This window comes from Oreochromis aureus, linkage group 11 (assembly GCF_013358895.1).
Source record: "Oreochromis aureus strain Israel breed Guangdong linkage group 11, ZZ_aureus, whole genome shotgun sequence".
In the NCBI taxonomy this organism is placed as follows: Eukaryota; Metazoa; Chordata; class Actinopteri; order Cichliformes; family Cichlidae; genus Oreochromis; species Oreochromis aureus.
In genome coordinates, this window is record NC_052952.1 from 8,573,112 (window position 1) to 8,599,105 (window position 25,994).

At 39.1% G+C, this 25,994-nt stretch overlaps 1 pseudogene; it reads left to right on the forward strand.

Annotated features, from left to right (window-relative positions):
- Positions 1 to 25,994, forward strand: part of LOC116329604 — a 194,908-nt pseudogene that overhangs the window by 26,249 nt on the left and 142,665 nt on the right.

Here is a 25,994-nt window from a genome sequence, read left to right on the forward strand (position 1 = left end):
CACTACTTATCCTAGAGTATTTCCTTGCAGCACAGTTTAAACAACATTGAATTGTCACAGTGTATCTGTGTTTTGTCCCTCCTTTTGTGCGGGCTGATGAACTGACAAACCCTCGTATGTCTGTATTTTGATTCAGTGTGCGTGCTTATTTGCCTAAACGTGTGCGCCTAGGTTATGTGTCTCAGCATGACTTCAAGTCTCCCACTTAGCTTTGTAATTACCTTTTTTCCTGCTATGACTGTTAATTGGAGTAGGGGAAAGTCACTGCTGTGCACATGCAGACACACAGATTAACACATGCACAGTTGAGCTGTCTCACCGAGAGCGATCAGGACTCTTAAGTGCTCTTAATTAAGTTAAAGCTCCACAGTGACATGTTTTTGTATTTATCTGTTCTGATTTTTCATTTATCATTTTCCGAAACTAATCCTTTGTGTATATAGTTACCCCGGCGAGTGGGAAATGACACTTTGACAGCCTGTTCGGTCTGCTGTTGACAAGTGCGAGTGAGAAATTTCATTTTTCATTCGGATGCAGAGGAGCTGACGCCAAATGACTGTGATGAAGTTTTTAATTGAATTTTGAAAATGGTGATGTATTTTCATTTTTACATATTTCATTACTTACTATGTGGAAAGCTGCTCATCAACATTTGCCACAGGGACAAGGAAACTCAAACTTAACATCAGTTTGTAGCTTTTTACATATTGACTTGACAATGCTATCATTTGACATGCTTCCATGAAAGCTGCTAAGTTGGGGAAATGATGTTTTAAATGTTAAATATGTATATTTTAATATGCTATTTATTTTGCTGATTTTTGTTAGTCTGTCTAAACTCTAATTGAGATCTTTACCGACTGTCTTTTCACTGATCCATAGCATCCAAACCTCATAGTTTTGGAGCCTACAGTTACAGAGGCTAATCAGTATCACTACTGGTAGCATGAAGCTAAATGTGGACCCTACTGAGCTTGCACAGGTAGTCCACATCGATACGATACCACTGCCTGTGGGACATTATGTTTAGGTTCATCTGACTGTCCGGGTGCTTTGAGAACATGTGGTTTGAGTTATAGGTTAGTATAAATCAGAGGATCAGTGAACCAGGAAGGCAGTTAGGAGCGAGTTGAATAAAATGGTTTTCTGATTGTTACACTGCCAACACATTGCAACTTATTATAGATATTAGTTTCTTTCTCTTTCTGTCTGTGGCTTTCTAATTCTTTCTTATTCACTTCAATAACGTTTTCTTTATATGGCTGATGCCAAAAAATCATTCTGGAATCAAAGCTGATCTGTAATTTCATAGTGCTGACAGACTGACACAAAGTAAAAAGCATGCAGAGACAGAAGATTTCCAATAGAGTATCTGAAAGTGTCACTGCAGGATCCAGTCCAGAACATCGCAGTTGATTGTGCTTTTTTTTTTTTTTTTTTTTTAAAGTGCTTTGTTTTTGTTTTTTTCTGGTTAGAAATGTTTAAAATGACAGCTACCCTGGCACATGATGTCTCCCATGTCACAGTTCCTGTTCTTGATGTATGGCAGTGCGGGTTTCAAGTTTTGGCATCATTCTTGTATGCCTATTTGCAGGAATGGTTTCCCTTCCAAGTCATGAGGTCAAGGATTCCTGCAGGTGTTTGCCCCAAACACAGCATTTTTGGAGACATCAGAGAAACTTTCTCTCTTGAACTCTGACAAAACAAGCGAGACATGTAACGATAACCAACACACATTTTTGAGGGAGGTGGACTTTCTGCAACCATCAGGGATGTGTCTGTACACGGGATGCATTTACACACAGATTACTTATTAATTTTTGTTTGGTCCGCTTGTTCCAGTGGTAAGGAAACATTTTTTTTTGTCATTTGCATTTTTTCTTTTGCATTTTGTGAGTCTGAGATGTAATGTGTGATTGTAGCCATGGTTGAGACCGTTCCTAGTCTATGTGTGTGTATATCTGTGTGTGTGCACGCGCGTGTGCATGTACGTAATTTTGTGACAAGAAAGCCACAGATTATTGCACATGAAATGTTATTCATACAAAGCAGCTCTAGCGTGACTATCCCCCTGCTACAGCACTCAACAGCCTATTGGAGAAATACAACAGAACAAATCTCAGTGAAAATAACAGTCTGCAAATCTCACAAGGGAGGTTCTCTTCAACTTCTCGTCATTTCTGATTTTACTTTTTTTCCAGCTGAGGTCCTTGTTGTAAGTTTAAAAAAAGAATGTGTGTCTTTTTTTTAGACGAACAGAAAGGCTGTAAACATTTGTGTGCTGGGAACTGTTACAGTACTGCATGAGGGTGTTGTCTAGTTTCTAGAAACCCTCCAGAAGAAGGAAGCTGTCTAAAAGTTTGGAGGTTAACACTAACTAGAGGTGGGAATTACCACACACCGCATGACACAATTATTACAGTGCTTTGCTCATAATAGGATATAATGACATTAGTGCAATTTTAAACATTCTGTGATATGCTGAGCATTGCAATAACATATGCTTCCATTCATCACCTTTTTCAGCTGCAGATTATTTCCTAAAGTAATATGTCATCAGTGTTGGTTTTGATGGATAAAACAAAGATATCTTAATTAATTTATTTTGTTTCGGGAAAATAAGACTACCAAATACACTAACAATGTCAATAAATGGTATCAAAAGTCAGTCTGCGATTGACTGGAGTCAAGATGGCAATTACATGCAGTCTGTTTCTGATTTTTCAGCAATTACCTGCAATAAATCATTGAAAATCACATATCTATTGCTGTCTACATAAACATAAATCCACATTTAACCATTTTATTTGCACTCAGTAACCTTCCTGTTCTTCACGGATATAACCAGAATACAACCAGCCAGCAGCTAGGTGTGCTCACTGACAAAGACTCATTCAGACTTATGCAACATGTTGACAGTCTGTCTGCCTTTATAAACAGTCGTTCCAAGTTAGACTGCAACTATCTGCACAAAGGTTGCTCTCCTATTAGGTAACCTGTGCAATCGTTTTGCAGTCAAAAGTGGTTGACACCCTCTATCTGTGGGCAACTGTTTAGTCAGCTCATGTCATAATTTTTTGCAGAATTTGAAAAAATAAAATCAATACAATCACGGGGCAGTTATCGTTTTTTTGTAGATGCAATGTCCTATTTTTACTTATGTGGCTAAGTCATTAGCTTGCTCTAATTTGGAGGCAGCTTTGTCAAGCTAATTGTGTCCAGTGTCCAGAAAATATTGTGATACCACGCTGTATCGATTTTTTCTCCCCATCCCTAGTAAACACTGAGGAAAAAACACATTTATAGAATCTGCTTACTTACAAACAGCTGCTCAAAGTTCATATAACTTGTGTACAGAAAAGAAAATAGAAAAAGTATAGAAAAACATGAAAAAAGAAGTTGTGCACACTACCTTTCTTTTCCATTCCTTTTGAGATTTGCACACTCTCTCAAGCACCCCTTTTCTCCATCATATATCCTTTTACACTATACTCTCACTGCCCACTCAACATTTGACCAGAGGCTACAGAGTGTGACCATTCAACACACTGACATCAAAATCCATACTTATAATGGTGCGAGAAGTATGCGTTTGATATTTGATTCTGGTCTCTGCTGCGCAGGCAATCTGGCGCTTTACAAAGTAATGTCTTTGAAATGTCACACAGGATTATTGGGGGTATAGGGAGATTATTTTTTAGTGATCTGGAGATCTCTTTAGCTCACTATGTAGTTTTATATTGTGCCTTCTTCACAAAGGCTTTGTGAGTCTGTGATAAGAGATTGTGATTGAAATGATGGGCTGGCAGTAAAAAAAAAAAAAGGTAAGTGAAGAAAGAGGACCAGAAGAAAGCCTGCAAAATTTTGATTAAAAACATTTCTAATAAATTGGTTAAAAGACAGTGAGAAACCAAATTTGAGGAAACATTGAACAGAAAGTTTGCAGAGATCAACTATAATGTCAGTGCAGTGAAGGGACATAAACAAACAAGCAGTCCATCGTCTTTTTGTCTCATCCTATCAGTGCCAGAGTTATTTTCTTATCCTAGCTCATTCTGTTTTTCTGCATCCATACTTACCCCACCCTGTTTTTAAGCTGGATCTTGTTGTTTTTTCTTTTCCCCCCACTGTTAGTTTTCTCTTCTTCTTTTCCTTTTCCTCGCTGTGTCCTGTGATTTCTTCCCTCTGGTGTTCTGGTTTTGTAGATGTAATCTCTGTGATCTCGATGCGAGCTGTTTATAACTTCTAAATATGCCGCTTCCCTACCTTGACTTATTTTCCCAGAGTAACAGTGATGAGGCAAATGTTTTCATTTTCATGGTGTTCTGCATGCTTATCTTTTATTTCCCGCTAGATTTCGTTTTTGGCAATCCAGAAGTTATTTCCTACGGTGAGAAGTGATAGGTAAAGTGGGAAAGCATTTCCTCTGTATTTTTCCTGTTCTGAAGCCGCAGTTACAGATCCTGTACGGCTTCTCTGTTGTTGAGTTGTACTGCCGCGGTGAAATGTTCTTAGAGATCATATTGGAACAAAATGGCTTTTTTGTATCGCAGATTGAATAATAATCATTTTATTGGTTATTTTACCTAAAAATCATTGTGCCATAACAATTTCCCCTGGCTGCTCTAAACATGTAAAGCGCAGCCTGACATGGCTCATAGCTCAGCTATAATTCTGATAATATATGGGCGCAATAACACAGGGGAGAACTGTGGAAGACATATTCTTTTTAATAAACAAGATTTCAGTCCTATTTCTACTCTCAGAAAAGTCCTTGAACAGTAGCTAAACAAGTGGCAGTTGCTATGCAACATCCAAGTGATAAATTTTGCTTTGGCACGTTCATTTTATAATCATTGCTAATGCGGTTGTTTCCGTGTGTCTGTATGTTTTGAAACCTGCATCAGTCAGTCAAAACGGCACTCAACAAGCCATTTCGAAAAAGTTACTTTTAATAGCGCTGTCTGCTGTTTTTGAGAAACTGTGGGTCTGCCTCACCCACAGTTAAAAAATGAATAAAGGGAAAGTATTAGAGCATTTGAAGCCCTGCAATTGTGCGGATGATTATTAAAAGGATTTTTCAAATTCTGATTTCATTTAGATGTGTTAGAAATGCTGACAGACTGCTATTGTTCACTGCACACAAAAGAAACATCTTTAGGCGTACTTTATAGCAATGAAGCATATTTCAGCCTAACGCCACAGCTTTGTGAGGCAAGAGACGGCAGAAGAGAAGAATGGCCTCTATAGTCTGCCTTTGACACTTATGCTGCCTGCGACTTTTTAACCCTAACTTCCATTGGATGGAAGAGTCCCTCGGTCTGTCTGCTGCCTTTTTTTCATTCGCTCCCCTCCATGTCTGTCACCCACCGTTCTCTCTTTCTGTCTGATCATCTCTCTCGACCCCCGCCCCTTCCACACACAGTTCCTGCCTTTTCTCTCCCAGCGCCTGTGGTCATTTTCAGTTAGTGGTTGAACTGACTCTTTGAAACAGAAGCAGCAGGAACGAGAGTGAGAGCCAGTGAAGAGGACAAGGCAGTAAAAAGTAACAGAATAATGAGTAGAGAATTAGAGAGCTCTGAAGACCGAGGAAGCTGGGAGAGAGAAAAAGGGATTGATCCTGATACTCGTGTACCGACGGCCTCTTTTTCAGCAGACCTCACTTTCCCCATGAACTCTGTGTAAAATCACCTTAAGCAATTAGCTTTTTAGTGTTATGCTCCATTTACCACTGTTGCATAATTATGCAGAATTAAAGTGCGTGCAGAGTTTCGCAAACAGAAAACCTGATCCCATTGTGTCCTTTCTCCTTCTGAATGTGATTAGTATTTCGGTGTAAAAGCCTCAGCCATCCATTGTCACTCCATTTCTCTCCTTATATTCTTCTCATGTAATTTGAGAAGTAACGTAATGAAGAAAAAAATCCCCCCGCTCGTCTGACCCACCGTTGAACCTTTGGTCGCTCTGACAGATCGCTCCAACACAAGCCTTTCATTTCATCAGTGAAAAAGGGTCTCTCTCTGCTATTTTTTTTTTAATGCGTCGCGTCTCTCAGCGCAAATAGACAGCAGTAAAAAGATCAAGTCCAGTGCCATTAACGTGTGTGATATCTGCGCTTTGTGCGTGTTTGTCCACCTCGGTGCCATTGATGTATGTGATGATTGTGTGTCTGTATAGGGCCCATTTGTGAGATAAGGAGCTATAGTGGAGATAAGGGACGTGCAGAAAGGGGCTTTGTTTCGTCCAGACATGGTGAGAGGTATTGCAGACAATTATAATGTTTCTTTGGAGCTCGACTCTTCCGAAGATGACACACCCTAACACAGACCGCCCATTCAGTCCCTGTGGTTACGTATTGGACAAATGACAACTGTGCAGGTCTACGTCTGTGCAGATATTATATGTCTTAAAGAAATGATATTATAGGAACATCTCTTAAGGAAGCTTTTCATTTCATGCATTTTTTAAAATGATTATTTCTGTGTATGAAAAGCAGCAAAAATTGAGATCATTGTCAGGCGAGTGGAAACATTGAAATAAAGATCATAAATGAAATTTTAATTTTCCTGCTCGAGGACATTTGTGAGGTTGTAATCGATAATTTTGAGCCTAAAAAAGACTAAATAAACGAAATGAAAAAAGTATTGGTATCAGTTTGATTTTACCAAAGGCCGGGCCCAGTGTGTGGCAAGAGCGTGCACTCAGAGATGCAGTAGATGGATGGGATCATTAAAGTGCGGGAATGGGATCGAGAAAGAAATGGAAATTCGAACTGCTACACTGAAACAGATGTTTGTTTTTCTGTCCTTTTAGTAGTCCTTTCTGTTGGTCATACAGTGTGCTTCAAGCCCTTTGCAAATTGCAAGTAAAGTGTCACCACTCGAAAACATTTTTACTCTTGGGGTCAATTATTTAGCCAGTCTCTCCTGTGTAAAGGGCAATTGAGTACAATCTGTCCCTTCTGCTGTAAAGGTCTGTCACTCTGCATGGACCTGTTTCCTCTGACAGTCTAGACTAAGTTTTTCTAAGTTTGTGGTCAGGTGCAAGTAATGTATGATATTTCAAAATGGATTAGGTTTCTATGTGCTGCAATCTTTCCAGAGAGCACTGTTGTACTGTTTTAGTTGTAGCTTAATCTATTATATTTTGGGACTACAAACTATGAGTTCTCCCTCTGTGTGTTTTCTGAGGTTTTAAATAATTAAAATAATAAAAATGATTCCCATTTCTGAACACGGGGGCGGACTTAGCTATGGTTTGAGATGTAAAATATACTGGTTTTCTGTGTCAGAGTATAAAGTGCTCAGGTGTTTCAAGGTTTGAGAGTTCATGTGTGGCCTCTATTGGTGTCAGAAGGACTTGCACTGTGGGACTGGTTTTATTTCATGTGCATAACTATTAGTGTGCGCATATTTCAGTCTTTTTCAACTGCACATCTGACACGCACTGAACTCTTCACCCCTTGCATTGCAAATCTTTGGCTCAGGACCTGCAGTGCTTGGCAGACAATCCAGGAAATAGAAATAATGCTTTGTGAGTGTTTGTGTGTGTGTTATTAATTTCTAGGTAATTTCTAAGTGTAAAGCAGAGGTGTGTTAGTTGTTCTGATTAAGATTTGATCTGAAACTGATACATCTGTGCCTTTTGACAAATGAAACATTTGCATTTGAGGTACACTACATGTACTTTTCTCACTTTTGTGCCCTTAGCCAGATTCTTAGTGCCTATAAAATGTCAGTATTTCCCATGTGGAGAGTCCAGGAGTGTTTTCCTGTACCACAGCTTGATAAAAACAGTATCTGTTTATCTTCCAAACCTGAGTAGTTCCATAAAAATATTTTGCTAAAAAGTTTTAAGCAGCTGATCTGTTCTGTGTAATAGATTACATTCTAAAAGTAAGCTTTCCAGCTTTGTTCACACTATAAAGCTTTTATAATAGCTTTTATGAACCTCAGGCTTTGTACAGTACGAAGCTTTTATCTATAAGACTTTCAGCTGTGCGTTAGTTTTGCCAATAAGACATGCTGTTTAAGAGTTGGCAGCTGGTCTCTAGCCTCCACAGTAAATGGTTTGCAGCTGACTCTTATTCATAGTGTGTTTTTTTTTCCTTTTTTCCTTTTCAAAATGATTTTGTCACGTCCAAAACTTTTCTTAGGTAAAGTTACCAATCTTTGCCAGCTTGTCAGTCACGCTGCCCCACGTCTGAGACTCAAAAATCTTTACTAAGCTAATTTATAGTCCAGGGTGTTTTAGTGCTTTTTAAATATTTATTTATAAAAAGGGAGCTGTAAATCATCACAGGAAGCTCTAATACTTCTTTTTAAAGATTAAGGTGCCCATGTGGGAAATCCCACATGTTTAGCTGCTGTGGTGGAACTTGCCATGGGAGACATTCCTTTCTACCTGAGTAAGCTGACGCACACACACGCATGCACGCACGCACACACACACACCCCTAACATTTTAACAAGATAGGCCTGTTGTGCTTGTTCTCACTAAAACTAACAACTAATATACTATATCAGGAAGCAAAGTTATAATAAAGATAATAGACGTGTATGTGAGCCTGTTTGCAAGGGGGAGGAAGGGGTAGGGCTGCACTTTAATTACTTACAGCTGAGCAACTGAATCTCTCTCTCTCTCTCTCTGTCTACCCTATAATCCACATTTAAGTAATAAACACAGTTAAGTTTCCATCTCTCTCTTTTTCTCATCTTGGGTGGCCAAACTGTGTTTTTGCTTGTGTGTATGCATGTGTGTGTGTTTGCCTCTGTGTCAGTTTTTGGGTTTTCATTTACATCTCTATGGATGAATGCCTATTAAAAAGTGTAGTTTTGTGGCCGCAGTGTGGCCTTTCATGACCAAAATTATGCTTCTTTTGCCTAATAGGGCTAACATTTGAACACGTGTATTTAAACACAAACTATAGCAGTTTAGTTTTCTTTGGTTGTTTGGCATATAATTGCACGTCTTAACAGCTTTGACAGAAAACTGAGGGAAATTATGTGAAATTGCAGGGTGAATAATAAGCGAGTCTCGTGGAATTAAATACAAAACTTTACAATGGAAGAGATGCAAAAGAAAATGCATTGCTTGGGATGTTTTCCTGTTATCTTTGTGTTTATTGCAATTTCCACAAAAGCCCTAAAAAGCAGTTGTTATAAAATTCATATAATTACAGACTTCCTTTCATGCTGCTGTGCGAAGATTATAAAGCCTTTCTCACAGAGGCTTCAGGTTTAATATTGCATGGGTACTTGTAGTTCCTGGGTAGCTAAAGTTGTCGTTTGATGCTCTATTGATTCCTTAAAAGAGTTTTCAGGTTTTATTGAGGTCAGAGGTCAAGCTTTGCTGTAGAAAAAGCACCACTGTGGTTGGAGTTGCTGGCTGGCAGGTAGCAATAACACCACCCCTCACTTCCATTTGATTTCAGCATTATTCTGAATGACTGATAAGTAGTTTGGATTAAGTTTTAAAATTATTAATGCTGTAACCAAAATTATAGTTTCTTTTATTGAAGTTGATGACTAAACGCTCCAACTGAGCTATTGTAACTTTCCACTATTCCCAGAAAATGTACTGAGCCCGCTTTCAGATGGGCTACTATATGCAAACTGCTGAAGTAAAAGGCTTAGATATTCAATTCAATTCAAGTCAAATCAATTCAGTTTTATTTATACAGCACTAAATCACAACAACAGTCGCCTCAAGGCGCTTTATATTGTAAGGTAGACACTACAATGATGCATACAAAGAAAAACCCAACAATCACATGACCCCCTATGAACAAGCACTTTGGTGACAGTGGGAAGGAAAAACTCCCTTTTAACAGGAAGAAACCTCCGACAGAACCAGGCTCAAGGAGGGGCGGGGCCATCTGCTGCGACCGGTTGGGGTGAGAGAAGGAAGACAGGATGAAAGGAGAGCCAGAGATTAATAACAAGTATGATTCAGTGCAGAGAGGTCTATTAACACATAGTGAGTGAGAAAGGTGTTTTCATTAAACAGAGCTCGGAAAAAAAATGAAGCTGTGAAGCTGTTGTTGCATCTTTAGGTTCTCAGGTATGCTCACTTTTAGTAAAGACGGTGGATTGAGACTGTGTGTAGTGGTGTGCTTGAACACCAACCATCTGTATGGTTGGTGTTCAAGTTTCCCTTAAATGCTCACCTTTATTTTCTCTAACTCTGACTTCTGGGTTCACTGTAGAGGCCATTTAAATACAGTGACATGTTTACGAAAGCAGTTTAAGATGATCTGAGCTTTGCGACATGGTGCTTCAACCATTAGAAGATGGATACAGTATGATCGTAAATGAATGGACATGATCAGCAACAATGCTCAGGCAGGCTGTGGCTTTTAAAAAATGCTGAGTTGGTATTAAAAGGACCCAGAGTGTGCCAAGAAAATGTTATATCCCCCACATCATTACAACACCACCAGCAGCATTTCAACTGTTGATATGACGCAGGATGTTTAATGTTGTTCATGCCAAATTTGAATCTTGGAATCCAAAACGTTGCAACAGCAATCAAGACTCATCAGACCAGGCAACACTTTCCCAATTCCAAAGAATTGCAGCTCACTGGATATTTTCTCGCCTTTGGACCGTTCTCTATAAACTCTAGAAATGATCGTGTGGGGTATTCTCAGTAAACCAGCTATTTCTGAACTACTCAGACCAGTCCATCTGGCCCCAACAACCACCCTGATCATCTTTACCACATCTCAGTTGCTGCTGTGTCAGATATTTGCATTAGAGAGAGTGAGTACGTGAGAGTGAAAGAGGGAGAGATTTTCTTATATAATGTAAAAATAAATAAAAATACAGTAAAGTGGTGAGGGTCAGCATAAATGGACAAGATGGCAGAGGTGAAGAACAAAGTGAAACAGAAGCAGGAGTGTAGGAAGTTATGAGTAGCTGCTGACACCACTCTTTAGCTGTACAGTATATGGAGAGTCTCTATATGATCTGTGGGTGGCCTGAAACAACTTGCAAGAAGCAAGAGGTTAGTCTGAATTCATTTGGTGGAAACTGAAACCAGCCTATCCTCTCTAGTCTTACATCAACAGAATGTTATTTATATGTTCTATTTTAAGGTGAAAGCTCTGAGTTTCTCCCTCTCTGTCTCCCTCTTTCTGTGTGTATGCCTGGAGCATTCCTCTTACTGCAAACTATGTGAAAAAAATAAACCGGGTTGGCTAAGTTTCCCTAAAGTTAATGATTAAAAAGAGGTGTTGGCAGACTAAATTATCACCTTCTGAAAGGACTCTTTGAAAAATATGCGAACCACACATATCTGCAGGAAATGTCAGTGTAATCCTGCAACCCTCACCTCACTGACTCCACCCATTTCTGAGCTTGAAAAACTCTTAAAAGCGGCATGAATTTTTGAATGAAATGTTGATTTCTGTCCATATTAAGGCATCACTGTAAAAAGGTTAATCCATAGATAACATTAGATACACCTGAATGATATATTTTTCTAAGTGAGGAAAAACAGAATGATTGTTTCTCATAGTATCACGTCACTGAAACACTTTGCCTCCTGTTCAGATGTGTGCAGGTTAACAGTGCCAATCTTAACTCAGTTGATTGATACGACGGTTCAGTTTCTGAGGAATTCCACACGCGCAACTCTTTTGCCAAAACTCCTGTATTAAAATCATGAGACGAAAAATCCCCCAGATGAAAGCGCAAAAAGAGCCAGTGTAATATGACAGCTAAATTTGATGGCACTGGGCAGACTAAGATGACTGTTCTGAAAATCTAATGAAAGGTTTCTTTGAGAGGCCATGTTAGCAGGTGAATGGAAGTGAAATATGTAGGCTTCCTCCTCCTCCTGCTCCCCTCTCCCCACCTGTACTCTTTCTCCCGGCTGAAAGGAAAGCCTGTCTAGGCTTCGACTCTGTGTAACCACAGCTCACTAACAACTTCTAGTGATTCATTTCTGTGTGATTTATCTATACATGTGTCCGTGTCCCAATGAAGGAAGGAGTTATTCCAATATAGCTACTTTTACAGCATTTTTTAAATTACACTTTTCCTTTCTCTTGCATAAAGAGATACTGTACATGGGACAGACTAAAAAGAAAATTAAATAGAGTAAATCTTTATTCTGATTATTTTTAAGAGCGAGTTATTAATTTGACATAAGAAAAGGTAATAAATTAAATGACTGTTTACATTTTCCTCTCCTCATTTTTAACATTTTGTGTCTAAGTGAGTAATGTTGTTCATTATTCAAACCGAAGCTTAAGAAAAAAAAAGAGATCTGACACACCCTTGTATCAAGCCCCTGGGCTAGTGAGAGACAATATGTTGTTCTAATATGCTAATTTCACATTATGGATTCAGTGAAAATGAGCATGTGAGATGATCACACCATTAAAAGTTAGCATTAGCAATGTACTATGCTAATCACACCAGATGGGACCATTCTGTTTGTGTAAATTAACTTCCTCCACTTCTTTGTCGTCAGACCTGGGAAGATAATCCTTGACAGGCCTTACTTGACTGAAATATATTGGCTGAAATAAATTCATTTAAATGAGCTTTCAGAAAAAATAGTCCGAGCTTAGATACCCTCAGACTACGAACGTGCTGTGCGCCTCATTCCAGGAGCTGCTGTAAATTACTTTTTCATTTTCAAGGTTTAAAATAAGCTGTGAAAATATACCAGACTTGGTGGTAACTAAAAAAAAATGTAACTGGTATGTTTTAGAAATACATATGTATCTTGGCAACAGTGTCTCGCTTGAGCCTGTAAGCCTGAAGTACTCAGCTGATGGGTTCTTTTCAGGAGTTTGTGTCTGGTTTTATGTGAGTCATGGGTAAGCCCTTTCTTTCCTCTTGTGCCGCTTGCCAAGAGTCTAGCTGGGTAGACTGATTTGCTCATACACATCTTTGGTACAGTCTGTTTCTGCAGTCTGCATATAATCATTAGCACTTTAGGATTTTAGAGTTACTCTTCTATCATGATTTGCTCTAGGTGGTGTCTTGGGGGAAGGTGTGATAAGTACTAATGTGAGGAAACCATCTACCTCTAGTAGAGACTCTTGCCCCCATTAAAATGCGTCGTTTTTATGCCAAGAATACTGTCATTATCATAACAAAACTACACAAATGGACTCTGATAAAATCCAGTAACCCTCCTTAGCCAAAATCAGTATTAGTTTTCCACCACTGTCCCCGGGCATGTTCTGGCTCTCTGGCTCCATAATCCAGGGCATATTCTAAGATCCCTAACCCAGCAGTAAGCTTTGTTATTGGGCTTTCGTCCAGCTCTGCTCTTGGGAGGTCCAAGAGCTCCTCTAAAACCCCTCTGGTATTTTTTTTCTTTTTTGTAATGTGAAGAATTTTTATTTTCAATCACACTGTCCCAATCCCCGGGACAATTAGAGGTCGTCACAGAGCAGTTTACAGAAAGTGCAGAGCAACCGAATGTTGTTTTGGAAAGTTGTTATGGTCCCTTGTGTAACTGAATAGGCTTGGAACAGCAACATTAAAAAGAAAGAAAGAAAAAAAAAACTTCACAATACAGTAGCAGAAATAGGTTGCTTATCTTTTAATATTTTATACTTACCAGAGACCTTGTTTATCTAAATCCCCGAAAAGTTGAGGGTGTCCAAGAAAATTAGATGTTTTACACAGACATTCGGTAAACATTTCTTCCAAGATCTTATTCAAATCCCAACAGGAGAAAATAATATGTTTTCATCTTCTCAGTACTTGGACTCATTATCTCAATTCAGTCTACATGTATCATCAGATCTAATAATTTCACGCAAGGAGCTTATACAGTATCATGTAGTGCTAATAGACCTTTACATCTTGCCAGATTTATGCTTGTAAAATCAATGTTTAAAGAGACAATTTAGCATTTTTGTTATGTTCCATTTCTTTCACTAAAAATAAGCCTATAGGTGATTTGTGCCAGCAGCATACAATAGCCATAGTTACCCTTTATTAGGCCCCTGTCACACAGTCCCAGAGACAGGTCAACAACCACCTGGAAACCACTGGCTGTGAGTTAAAAAGCCCACTCGACAACCTTAATTGGTCGCCAAATGGTCGTTGGAGCTTTCTGGCAGTTGCTAGGTGAAACTGTGAAAAAGGCCGCTGCACCAAAAAGATGCCGCAAACACTATTAGCTGACTGGTAGTAAAACTTCATTTGCCTTAAAGAAAAAGTCGTGCCTTATAACTACAGTCAACATGTTGCAAAACGTGCAACTTTTACTTTGAAGGCTAACAATCTCCATTTCCATCTCATTTTGCACTTTTTACAGCAGTACAACAGTAGTACTCAGAGAGATGTTGGCATGTGCTGGCAGAGAAGTCGGTGTATTCCATGCAAACTACAGGCAACTGCAGCAGTCTGCTAGCAACCAAAGCTATCGCAAAGAAGTTCTTGGCACAGCAAGTATCTCGAGCCATTGGGGAATTTGCCTTTTTCCCAAGCGACCCATGGTAGCCAGGTGATTGCTGAGTGGTCTCTGGGTTTGGGCAACTTGGGCCTTATTCAGCAGTCTCTAGCTATCTTGTAAGATAGCACTATTCTTCATGCCAATGTTTACATATGTGACAAAGCCCTCTAGTGGTGGTAGATGGAAGCACATGAGGAAAAAGAGGTTGTACAGCAATGTCTCTAGTAGAAGTAGTGGTAGATCATAGGATTCTTCAGCTTTGTTTCTTTTTTCAAAAAAGTGATTGCTTCATTTATTTCTTTATATTACATATAGTAACATAAAATCAAGTGTATATATTGAAACAAAAATAGATCTTTCCATAAACCAATACTTACTTACTGACATGACAAAACCACAATATAGAAGCAGAAATAATGTATTAGTGCACTGAAAACACAAGGAAACTACTGTTCACATACTTATTGTGTGTGAGAGCTTGTTCTAAATTGCTGCTTAAAATATTTGTCTAATGTTAGAGCTAATGATAGCATAAGGAAAAAACAAGCAATGCAACATTACCCCTCTCTCTCTCTCTCGGCCATTATCTTGTCAGCATGAAGTCATTGTCTGAACCAAGCCCAATGATGTAATTTCCTTCATAAACAAGTCCAATTTCCTCTTGAGGGTCCATGTGAGCTGAGTTTATCCACATTGCCCCAAAGGGACTTCAGTTTGCTTCAGTCTTTCTACTTCACCCAGTATACTGCAGGACTTTCCATTACAGCTTGTTTATTTCTATAAGTGGATGTGTGCAGCAAAACCACATAAGACTTATTTGATGAGACAGACCTTGTCATAAAATCATGCATATATTTAGGTGTTTATTCTTCTATAAGTATCCATCCATCCATCAATTTTTTTCCGCTCCTCCAGTTTAGGGTCACTGGGGGACTGGAGTCATCCCAGCTACCAAAGGGTTTCAATAACTAGTCCATAAGTGCTAGTGTTGTCCATAAGTGTTTTCCTTATTCATCAAGTGACTTCCTGAAGTCACTTGGATGAGTAGCGAAACTTTTCTTCCTCTAAAAACACTGCGTCCAGATGATCAGAATCAACTTTGGAATTTCCTTACCTGGATGATTGAGGATGCATCAAGACTTTAGTAATGTAGTTTTCTATAAGTACCCTGGCTTAAAGTGTAGATTAGCTGAGTGAAAGCATATGATTTTTTGATAGGTTTTTGGCAGAGCAGTGGTTTTTTTTTTCTTTTTACAGCAATGCAAATTAATGATCCAGTCACAACCTGCACTGATGTCAATGCTCAGGCATCACAATATGTGGAAATGCTCCGCTGTTCAAGCAGAAGTTGTAGTTTCTTTAAATCAGCAAGGTGAAACGAATGACCACAGCATGAAGTGTTTTGGGGATTTTTTTTATGGAGTATATCACAGCTGTGGCCTGCCTGCAACAACATGGCCTTGGTTATTGTATTCAGCAAACGTAATCACAATCTAGATGAGCTTTAAAGCTGCTCGTTGCTGTCGGGGGAAAAAGAGCCCCATTTTCCTTGCCAAATCCCCTCCTTGGTCTGTTTCTCATGGAAGAGTGATATGGGTTAGGAGTTTAGAACTGTAACACACCCATGTGTTTTAACAGTTCTCCACCACATGTGTTATCAGCTGAATGTGGGAAAGCCCCGCTGAGAGAATGACATCATCCCCTAAAACTAGTGATATTTTTAACACACAAGGGTGTAACTGGGAGGAAAGAAGGCCATGGCAGAGACTGCTGAAAACAACTGAAACTAATGTAAACAGATAAAGAGGCAGATGCCAATTAAGGGTTGGAGGAGAGCAGTAGAATTTGCACAATTTGGAAAAGGTGCAAACGTGCACAGCATCCAGTTTATGGAACTTCCAGAAAGAACTTTGAATCTCCAAGCTTTATAAGGTTATCACAGCATCCTTTATAATGAGTAAAACACAATGTGGGCTATAAAATAAAGCATTTGCAATATTTTTTTCACCTTTAAAAGCTCCAACTTAGTCGGGAGTTTGGTCTTAAAATGTTTTAACTCTGCATGTGCTGTCAGTTTAGCCATAATTAGCATGAAACCCAGTGGCAAAGTGACATAATTTATAGTTTTGCACTAACAGAGAAGGGTGGAACTGGAAAATCGCAGGGAATCTTTGGAAATGAGTGACTGCTAAGAAAGACTGAAAACAATGGAAACAATGATGATGGCTGCAGTTATTTTTTCTGGGAACAGGGTCGTGATATGCTATAATTCACTGACATTACCATAGAAACATGAGCATGTTAAAGTAATTGGTTTCGACAATAAATACAAAGTGTGAGCACACAGTGTCTCATCAATGCTGAATAGGGCAAAAGACGCTGAACTGCCTCCTCAGCAGTTGAGCCTGCATTTCAGACTTCTGCAAAGGTTGTGGGCTCTGTTCAGCAGAACTTTGGCAAAGGCACAAACTCAGCCTAATAATTGTAGCTGTGCAAGTTTCTTCCAACATATTAACTGTCAGCTGAGAGTGAGGTACTGTGTTCTTGCAGCATTAAAAGCATAGACACTTAAATCTGATACTTCTATTACTTTAACAGGCATGTTTTGGTTTATTGTGTAAAATCTTGCATTAACTTTCTAAAATTCTGTTAAACATTCATTAGATTAGTCTGTGTACACCACATGATGATGTAACATTGTGAGTGTTTTTTTCTTCTTCTGATCTACTGATACTGATACTATCTACTATCTGGCGTAGTCCACTGATTAAGGGGTGAAGTCAGCTAAAGTCATCTGGCCACTGCTTCTTTAAAGAAAAGTGGTGAGCTGCTCATGTTATTAAACTAAAAGGGGGAAAAAAAGGCTTTGGGGAAGCTTACATCACCATTGTCATTACCACCATGACCACTGCACTGACCAGCACAATCATCTGCCTCACCGCTGTCATCATTATCATCTCCCAAAGCTCAGTGCAGTAGCATAATAAACTCTGAGATTTAAAGCCCTGCTGGAAAGATGACATCATCTTTAACCTCCCAATAATTCTTCAGTGAAGAACTGACAGAACTGAAGAGCTAGCTGTGTAAATGATGTGGTGTGTTGGCATCTTTGCAGGAATTGTCAGCTGCTTTGCTGTCTACATCTCAAAGAAAAGGCCCTGTGGGAAAGTTGACATCATTCACATGCTGCAGAACAATAACTGGCATCTCTAATCCTCTGACATAAAATTGACATATGTCTAGAATTGGAGGGGGGAAAAAATATGTGAGCAGTGGAAATCGTTGGCCCTTCTGCCGGAATCATCAGCTGTTTGGCGTTCTGGAAATGAGCGCGGGTTTTTTTTATTTTAGCAGACTTGTCAGAGACACAGCCCGTGAACTGCAACTGCGAGGGTTCAGCGGTTCTTCATGAAATGCTGTCACACATCTCTGTGCAGTGTTCCAAGGGTATCTACTGTGCAATGTCCAAGATCGCTTAATAACCCTCAAGAATATGTCTTCAGTCTAACCCCAGGCTAAATGACATAATTCCTAGACAGTGAAAGCTCAGCTGTAAACTTCAAACTGGTATGAAAGGAAATAAATATGACCTCAAAAGCATCTGAAAAATTACAACCATAGCAGACAGCCCAAGGTTAGAAATTTGAAAACTTGGTAGCAGGCGTTCATCAAAGATGCAGTAAGGGCTTGAGGGACATACAAGCTCTCTATTGCAAAGTTGTGTGTTTTCACAGAAAACTGACAGAAGGGCAATGTAGTAATCTTGCTGAAAGGTATAGTTATATGCAACATTTCAATTCAGCTGAGTAAAATTCAGTAAAATTCAATTTCATTTATATAATGCCAAATCACAACAACAGTTTAAACCACAAGGTAAAGACCCTAGTATAAAACAGAGAAAACCTTAACAATCAGATCACCCCCTGTGAACAAGCACTTTGGTGATAGTGGGAAGGAAAAACTCCCTTTCAGTGTTTGTTGTTGTTTACATATAGATATTGCTGCCAAAGTGAATACTGTTTATCTTTTTTATGTTTACTGATCAAATATTACATAGAAATACCGATAAAAATATGGAGTTTTCAATATAAAATTTTTTAACCACACATTAAATTTGACCTGTTATGGAAATCTTGTTTAAAAAAAACAAAAACAACAACAACAACAACAAAATGTACTAATAAACATAATAACGTACTGGCAGAAAATTACCAGGGCATGTGTTTTCAATCTGTTTTCATAGAAAGCTGTTAAAATGCATAAATACAATTAAAGAACCATTTTTTTTACACTATAATCTAATAGCTAATTAATCTAATTTGCTCTTTACACCAAGATTTTATATATATTTATATAATGGCGGTCTAACCTGGTAACTTTACTGTTAGTGTTTGGAATAATTTAAAAGCAACAATAGTAATTATAAGGAACTGCTGATGAAGACCAAGTTCATTTATTCAGTATTTATTCTGTATATGAGCAGTTATGATGTTATGGGTTAGCATGCCATAGCATACAAAATCAAATTAAGACAGAAAAATCCACACAAAAAGTGGCATTTGCATCCTCTGACTTGCTATAGTACATCCCTCTGTCCTATTTAGGGATTCATGGGGTTCTACATGAATATTTGAATTCATTTGCATGAACAAAACAAGCTGTGTTGCTCATGATGCAGTGTTGTTTAGCTGGCTTGTCTGGAGTTCTCACCTGCTCAGGAAGAAGGATGAGTAACACCTTTAATTGGTGAGGTCACTGGATATTGCAAAGTCCATAAAAGGGTCTAACGAAGCTGAATCACTGAATGAATCACTAACTGGAGAACCAGAGTGGAGAACCAGTGCCGTGAGAGTTTGGGATGTGCATACAAGAAGGATATATCACATGCTGAGCCTTGCTTACTCCTCAAAGAAGTGATGGCATCACTGAATGAATAATGAAAAGCTGACATCTCAAGTGTCCTGTATACTTTGCATTCTCTTCAGATCTTTCCTCGGGCACAATGTAACTTAGTCTCTGACTCAAGTGAGTCACGCTAACATCTGTAGAGAAAATCTGGTGTGCTGTTTTTAAGTTAGTAAGTGAGTGACTCTGCCTGATGAGTCATTGGGTTTATACTGGACAAACTTAGTAGCTCATTTGCAAATATTTAATCAGAATCAGTAGCATCATTTTACAATAGGAAAAACTCTGTAATTAGTCAGTGAGTTGCTATATAATAAGGAAAAAAGTACAGGATTCCAGATTGCATGCAACATCTGTTGCTATAAGTGGCATATCTGGTGCTTTAAGCTCAGGCTTTTACACCATTATATCAAAGTACACATGTCTAAGCAGCTGATAGTGCTACTTTTAACAGGCATGGAGTAAACACGCTGGCTGCTTATGCTGATGTTCAGGATGCCACAGTGTTTGAATTGGATGTCAGTACGATTTCAGCATGTGACCGAATGATGAGCGTGAGTCCTCTGTGTGACTGGAAGGATCTTCAAGTCGTCACCTAATTATTGTTGCAATCCCCTACAACACATGTACGCACACAGACACACAGTTAGACATGTCTTCTTTCCTATGGAGTATTAACTCTTCCCTGTTTATCCAGTTGCTATGAAAACACAATCAGCCACAAGTCAACACTGAAATACTCCAAACAAGCTTGATTATTGCTCTAATTAAGCTTTAATAAGCCCTTATTAAACGGCCACAGGCCTCGTTAGGCGGTTCATTAAGCCATTTCATCCTTTTATTCCTTCATTAAGTCCCTTTTTCTTCTTTCTTTTCTTCTCAGGGAGTGTGGGAGTGGTGAGGTCTGGGAGATCACGACCTTAATTCTCTCCAAGACAGACGGTTTAATTAACACTGGAAGAATCCTCACTGACTCCAGACCTCTACAGTGAGAATGTACAGGGGAATTGGCTTGCCAAGGTAAGTCACTATGCTAATGTGCTTTTTACTGGCAATATACACTAATAACCTCTTAGGTTACAACAACTTTGTCTCCTGTATTTATGATGTAATTAGATGATAATATTGTGTGCATTAAAACATGCAAAAAATATCAATTCACATCTAATTTTGCAGTGTTTTGGAGAGATGATTATCATGAGCATGAGTGAATTAAATATGAAATACATTTTCTAGAAACCTCAATCTTAGAAATGGAGGGGTAAGCAATTTTTAAAGCGGTGCAAGCTACAGAACAGCAAGATGTAAATATTCAACGCAACTGACAGCATGCTAAAAGTGGATAATTATTTTGGTTCCCCTTCACCGGGTAGCACGTTATGTGCAGTCAACACTGACATTTTGGTTGCAACAGCTGTCACAAAGTGCAAAATGTTAAGATCCCACCACTTGTGTGTAGGTTGTTTACAGTTAGAAGCAGGAAATCTATTCGTGTTATCAAGACAAGTTCGACTGTGAAAGCAACTAGAACGGAACATTTGCCACAGATAGAGAGAAGTCTGAAGTGGCTAACCATCAAAACTTCCTAAATGTTAATCACCTTTTTTAAATTTTCTCACATTGGTTTGCACTTTGACATTATGCACCAGTACTGAGTTAACAGTATCCTGTTTAAACAGTGTATCAGTTTCAGGATGGCATCTAGTTAAAAATATCTTTTCACAAGGATTTGATGCTCACAGTGATGCTTTTTTTTAGACAAATATTTGTGAATAGTTGTTTTTTTGTACTGACTAAAGGTAATAAACTGATACCAGCTGGACACCCAAACATTATGCTCAAAACAAGTTTTCAGCATTAGAGTTTTGAAACTAAAAAGAGTCCCTTTTGAAAAGTGTAATACTAAATATTCACCCTGAAGCTCAAAAGTTGCAGATAATGGTTAATAGCACCTGTTTTTAATGTCTGCTGTGTTGGGGGATTCCCCTCTCTGTGTGGAATAGTGAATCTCCCACACACAGAGCTTCTAGTTCACATGATAACAAACAGCACCTGACAGTGTGTTTGCCTTTAGCAGTAAAGAAATTTATACCCCTGGGAATCTTTCGGAACAGGTGTTCCTCAGTTCATCCACCATAACGCTGTTTATAATTGCATTAAGGATCAGTACACTCAGAAAAATAAATGGACCTATTGTGCCTGCAGGGCAGTGTTTTTCCTGCCGTCTCTGCAGGTGAGGCTTGAAGTTGAATGAATAAGACTTCTGATCCATATTTAACTGACATTCAGCTTGGTTCCCATTAAAACAAACATAACAAAACTATGTTATGTTAAAATGTTAATGACTGCGTAAGACTGTGATTTTCTCCAGCCAGCTAGGAGGTTTGAGTGCTAGCGTTGTACCTTTGCATATTAGTACATAGCATAGCATTTTTCTACTTATACTGACCGACTTGTCAAAGCTTATCTCACATCTGCACCTATGCTCAGCTAACATGCATGCCTCCAGACGATGAGAGGAAATGAGAGCACCCAGTTAGAAAAGCACCAGGCACGGGAAGAACAAAGGCCCCAGGAAGGTTGACACCCAGAGCTCTCTTGCAGAAAAGAAAAAAAAACAAAACCAAAAAACCCCCCAGAATTATGCAACTACATGTTTACTGCTTGGAAACAGCTTTTTGGCCCTTGAACGGATACCTTTAGTCAGTGTCAGAAATTACTAACTCTAACAGTAAGTACCAAACAAGTAGGACATGGAAGCAGTACATCTAATGCAGACGTGTGTGTATTTTTGTGGGGGTAGACAAAGAGAGTGCGAGGAAATAAAATATTGTGGGAAAAGTTAATGTCTGTATGTGTACGCACACAAAAATGCATTTTTTTTAATAGTCGGGATCCTGCTGAGGTAACAGATGTTCACTGTAGCGATAAGCAGCGAGAGTGTCCAAACTAATCACTGGTGTGTGTGTGTTTGTGTCTGTGTGTGTGTCTGTGTGAAGGGGAATATGTGTCCCTGTGTAAGTCAGAAAAGCTGTCCTTCACCTGTCTGTACTGCCTTTGGTACACTGTATGCATGTATGTGTGTGTGTGTGTGTGTGTGTGTAGGCTGACATGCTCTAGTGCACACAGATAAATATTACACCTTCAGCGATGAAGTGACTGAGCTTCCTGACACTTCTCCAGATGTCCAAACCCCAGGATTCACCATCTGCCTCCTTCATTTTTTGTCTTTCTTCCTGTCCTGGTTGTTTTGGATTTCTTTGAGCACCAACACAGCATCCCTGTTGTACAATTTATTTGATCACAATGCTTCTGTAGATCACTCGCTTCAGTTGCCCTTGCTAACACATATAGCATTAAACATGTACTCAACATACACATGAAGCACATTCATATTTACTGCTGTAAATATGAATATGTCCCCTCCCCGCACGGAAGTGCTGGTTTAGACGTTATGCAAAGTCACAGCTCCTACATAGGAAGACAAAACGAGAAACACACACACCCCATATGTCAAGTGATAAGTCACAACATTAGTGCCAAAAATTCCATTGAAAAGCAGAAGCTCTGACTGTTTTTACCTTTTTTTGTAGAGAGAAATGAAAGTTGTGTAACTACAGTATCCACAGTTGAGAGATTATATTGACTTACGCATTAAATATGATGAAAAAATGTAGAAATATCTGCCATTATTATGTATTTAATCAGAGATGCCTTTGCAGACGGCTTTTTGATGTGCTAAATAATGCTCTAAGCGAGTAATCCTAACTTAAGTGGGTACTTAGTTTTAGCATAATTCATTCAAGTCCAAATCTGAAAATAGGGGGACAAGCTTTGGACAAATGCTGAATCCACAAGATTACGGTATGCAGCTTAGTCTGCTGAGCAAGCCAATCACTGGCTGAGTGTCTTAATTGTCTGTAATTGTAGCTGTAGTCTAGTCAGTGAAACAATCAAAGCAAGCTATTACAAGACCTTGGTCACCAGCCCTTAGGGTGGAACCTTAGATCTCCAGATACGTGCATGCACATAGAAATATACAATTGCGTCTACATGCACGCATCCATGCACGCACGCACACAGAAACAGACACATACACATACAAGCAGTCACCCACACATTTCCTGTGTGTTTCATGTAAGACAGTCTTTTTCTTCCTTCTCTTCTGTTTGGAGAGGAAGTGCAGGTCTAATGACTTTTCCTATGCGTCACAAGCAGTGCATGTGGGAGGCAAGCAGCCGCACTGCACGTGTGTGCATGTGAGAACCTTTATGCATATATGTATGAGTCTGTGAAGGGCTTGACACATGCGAGATTTGTTATTCATTTGTTAAAGGCTTTATGTATATTTCGCCTGTCTGTATCAGAGAAACTTCACAAAAAGTTTGTGGCTGCTTTTGAAATAAAGTTATTCATGTGCTTGTGTTCACAGGAAGTGTGCACACCTAACTGAGTATTTTTGGTCAGCCTCTGAAAAATAAGCATCTCATAGGGATTCTGATTCACTCCTTGCATCGATGTGGCCATGTGCACCACTGAATACTGTATGTGTACACAGTTTGTTTTTGAAAGTGCATCTTGTTTCTCGTAAACAGAGCTACCACTGAGACCATACACAACTGTAAAACCTAGTCTGTCTGTACTACTCATACTCTACATATCAATCCTAATCAATATTTTATTTTATGGGAGAATGTGTACCAAGCTGAACTTTCAGTAATAATATTTTCTGTTAATGTATAATGTATTTATGATGGTTGCTGCCAATATTTCTCCTCATTTTCAGTGTCCCACTGCGTCATTGTGGGGCTCTGGAGGGTTCCACTCAGAAATCACCAACAACTGGTGAAAGTCAGCTTTTCACCATGAAATGTAACACTTTTTAAAAAATTGGAGTGCTTTTAAGGAAACAGTTGAAGCAAAGACAAACCGTTACAATGGCTGCAGACTTCATGTGTCCATTGATATTGACACCTTTTAGTTTTGTTCCATCGGTATGTTCTTGAATTAGTCAGAAGTTTTTATGGGATGCCCTCTCAACTTGGATTTCCTACTCAGAAAGTCTGAGCAGACCAACATACCCTGAGTTAGAAATTCAAGATGGCGGCACTGAAAATAAACAGTTGAACAACTGTAGATGTTTAATACGTACTGCCAAGATTATCTATTTGTGACTATAGGCAGAGCACTGACCAATCTCTATCCATGAATGTACCACAACAACAAAAAGCATAATGATTGTGATACCTGAATGGCTCTGCTTTGCTAAGAACCAAAGAAATCCGACATTTGTGTTCCCAGGTATCTGGACTGCGACATATGTTACAGCTAAGTTAGCTGTAAATGCAGGCAACAAGAATCAGAGGAACTGGTTAAGATGCCGTTGCACAAAAATGACTAAATGAACTGAGCAAAGAAAAGTGGCCACAGAGAAGCTCAGTTGGTAGTAGGAACGCTGGAGCTAAAGCAGGGTACCAGAAACCTGCCATTAAGGATTGGGCTGAGCCGATATGTGGATCATGAGTGAATCAGAACGTGCAGTAGGACTAGGAAACAGGCTGAGTTTACTTTGAAACTGCAGACACATGGAAGTTAACTAGAGACAGAATACGTTTAGAATAGCACATCATATACAAGTGGCTCAACATGTGACTGATTATATAAGCAGAGTATCTACTAGGTGGTAGACGTGTCGGAGGTTGTAATGTAAGGCATGATCCTTAGCTCTGACCTCGAGCATAGATTTCTCTATTCCCACATACAAACACACAGGGAAACAGACACAAGCCAAGAGAGAAAAGCAGCGGAGGGGCTTACAGTCTCATTTAACTGACCAATATATATTAGTGAACTCCTGATTTAAAAATAAGATTGATTCATCAGTAAATAATGTAGCTTGCTCAATATTAACACTAATGCATTCGGTCATATATACTGTTCAGACACCTTTGGGGTTACTTATCTCTTGCAGTGTTAGACAATCAGGCGTCTAGCTCACAACTACATCCCCACAAACAGGAACCATTCTTCTTGGGTTGCCAGTGTGAAAAACCATTAGCTAATCCCCACAATGCCTTGTTCCCCAAGCTCCAGCTGTAGTGAGCTTGCACAGTTCAGCTGAGGCCACAGAGAAGTGTTTTGCTCAAAACAAGTACCCATTCAAAGACCAGGGTTGGTTCTTAGCAACTTCAGCAAGTGACTATTGAAACATTATTTTAGGTGAAATGAAAAACAGAATCAAAAACAGTGTTTTGATTGGATTCAAGGCCTTTACTGAACCCTTCCACCACATTCATCACTCCTATTCTTTACCTTTGCTCCCTAGTGCCAACTCCATCATTTTCTTCACTGCGTCTTATGCTTATGGACACCCACTCACATTTTCCTTCTTTTTTCTCCTCCTTTCATGTTTTCCCTTCAGTTTATTCCTCTTTCTACTTGCCCTTCCATTCTCCTCTATCCTCCATCGTTTCATGCTCAACACCCAACCACTTTCAGCAGCTGTTCGTCTCCACTCCATTCCTTTTCCACACTTTTTCCTTTGGATCTTTTACTATCATTGCATTCTTTCTGTTGTTTGACAAATTAAACTTCTTTTAGGTTTAAACACAATGTGCTTTACTGGCTTTAAGTCTGGCTCCAATGCCACATATGTGGTGATC